Here is a 3,098-nt window from a genome sequence, read left to right as displayed (position 1 = left end):
ACGTATTGATATGCCCCCCCCCACCCAGCAAAACAGGTCTGCCCTGTAATTCATTACCAACTGTTGCATATGCCATAACCAGCACCTGGCACTACATGTTCACAAGATGTTAACTGTAAGCCATCCGACCTTTATTATGTCAGGCTGGTATTGATAGCATATCATGCAGTACATTCCGACAACCATAGTGAATGTACAATGTATAAGCAATAAACAATCCTATGATACATATACACAGACACATGTACGCAGATACTCATATATGTATATATACATATATATATATATATATATATATATATATATATGTATATATATATATATATATATATATATAAAACTACACATGCACACAGAGATATGTCTAGGAAGATACATAATCAGAGGGTGCAAAACCATACTGAACAGCCAGTATCCCTACAGTTGCAACCTCATCTGATGGACAGTGTATGAGTCACCCATACCACAGACAGTTGTTGCCTGACACATATACCCACAGAGAAGTCAAAGGATGTAACGCAATACACAGGTTTTTATACATAGGAAAGGTTTAGTTGTGTACTATTACAGTTGTGTATGCCATGGCATATAGCTGATTATGCTTTGACATACATACAAACAGAGTAATGCAACACTCAAACAGATCATTTATGACAGTAATCCAAAAACATCACATCTGTTGGTATCCATGCCAAGGCCTTCAAGTAGTACAAGAGGAAAGACAGACCGTATGTAATGCAGATGTATAGCCCAGCGTCCTCTAAATACACTCTGCATGCAGTCCCTAGGGGGAAAAGACCTGGGTTGACACTATGGGTGGTATCTGTCGCAAAATCTGAGGGTAATGCTACTCAATGCTAGAAGTCTAAACCTCAAAATGCACTCACTCGAGGCACTCCTTAAAATGGAGAAGATCAACATCTGTGCAGTGACAGAGACCTGGTTCAAAGCTCCAAAGAGCACCCCTGCATTACCAGGCTATAATTCATACCACACTTTTCAGCCACCAAACCCGGACCGAAACTCTAAAGGTGGAGGTGTGTCCATATTCATTAAGGATATCCACTCCTTCAAGCTAGTTGCTCAGCATAATGCTGAGATTATCCAAGTTCAACTAACTCTGTGCAAAACCACAATCCAGATTGTAGGTTGCTACAGACCCTCCACTATGACCCAGGATTCCTACTCCTCTTTTCTTGATACACTGGAAAATATTAAGGTACAACCCAGCACCCTAATAATGGGTGATTTCAACTACCCCACCATTAACTGGGAAAACTACTCATGTACCAACTCTTTTGCTCAACATTTTCTGGAAATCATCATTTCCAATGCCTTGGATCATCTTATCCACACCCCCACAAGGGGCAGCAATATCCTAGACCTGGTCATCACCAACATGGGCGACCAGTGTTCCACACCAGAGGTCAGCTCCTTGTTGGTCAGATCCGACCACAAGCTAATCACCCTGGACATCCACATCCGACTTCCACCCCCCCCCCAAATTAGGAAAACAACCATAAAAAATTTCTCTAAAGCCAACTTCATGCTTCTTAAGACAGAAATGGCAAACTTCACGACACCCATGCAGATGGACAATAGGGGTACGACTGCTAAATCCTACACAAATGCACTTTATAAGCACTTACACGAGTGCATGGATCGTGCTATCCCTAACAGAACCAAGATGCTATCCTCCAAAAAAAGGAAGCCAATCTGGTGGTCTTCTCCCATAAACAAACTCTACAACGGAAGAAAGAAACTGTTGCAAAAAAGAGTAAAATCACACGATTGGAGGAACTCCCTGTTCAGCCTCAGTAAGAAGCTGAGATCCCTCATAGAATCCTCCAAAGCTAGTTATGAAAAGAAAATCACCACTGATTCTAAAGACAACCACAAAGCATTCTATAGCTATGTCAAGAATCTCAATGGCAACACTCAGATCTGCTCTGAGTTACAACACAATGACACTAAATATACAGAACCAGCTGATATTGCCAACATACTGGCAGGTAGGTTCAGTGCTAACTTCACCCCCCTCTCGCCCCCTAAAGGGCCCATCTTTATACTGGAAGAATGCAAAGTTCCTGTAATCATGGCTAAATGGGTAAAAACCTCACTCTCCAAAGCCAAGAACACAGCATCCATGGGACTTGCCAACATCCCAGGCTGCCTTCTACATGAACTACAGAATGAACTGGCACCCCACCTAAGTACCATGTTCAATCATAGCCTCACCTCAGGCTTTGTGCCCATTGAATGGTGCACTGTGACGGTTATCCAACTCCACAAAGGGGGGGCCACAACAGACCCCGGGGACTACTGCCCCATTAGTCTGATGAGCCTGGTCTGCAAGGCCTTGGAACGTATCATCATGGAACTCATAAATAAAGACATTGGAGCTCTCCAAACTCTGGACCCCACACAGTTCAGGTTTGTAAAAGGCAGATCATGTCTCCTAAACCTGATAGACCTCTTTGAAGCAGTCATCAAAGCCATAGATGAGGGTAAGGTGGTTCACACAGCTTGTCTAGATCTTGCCAAGCCATTCGACACCATCCCCCACTCTGGAATTATAGATAAACTCAGTAAACTAGGTATAAATCCCTATGTCACAAGATGGGTTGCCAACTGGCTTACTGACAGAACTCACACTGTAAAAGTAGCAGACTCCAAATCAGACTTCAGACCAGTGACAAGTGGAATACCACAGGGTTCAGTCCTGGGTCCTCTCCTGTTTGGTATCTAGTTCTCTGAAGTGCAGGCTAACACAGAAGGTCTTTGGTTAACTAAATTTGCAGATGACTGCAAACAAGGAGCCATAATCGAAACTCCTAGCGATGTGGACATCCTACAAAAGGGCCTCACTGAGACAGATGCCTGGTGTCAAAGCCATGGTCTTAAGCTCAATGCCAAAAAGTGCATTGTCATCCCCTTTGGTAAAAACTCTGTACCCATGAACTACCACATAGGCGGTAGTCTACTTAACACTGAAAATATGATAAGAGACCTTGGGACACAGGTGGACAGTAGCTTCTCCTTTGATAATCACATTTCCACAGTGGTCAGGAAATCCTACGTGGCACACCTCATCACAA

This window comes from Protopterus annectens, chromosome 3.part0, assembly GCF_019279795.1.
Source record: "Protopterus annectens isolate FY-2018-M chromosome 3.part0, PAN1.0, whole genome shotgun sequence".
Classification (NCBI taxonomy): Eukaryota; Metazoa; Chordata; order Ceratodontiformes; family Protopteridae; genus Protopterus; species Protopterus annectens.
The sequence above is the reverse complement of the archived record's forward strand: the minus strand, read 5'-3'. Positions refer to the sequence as shown.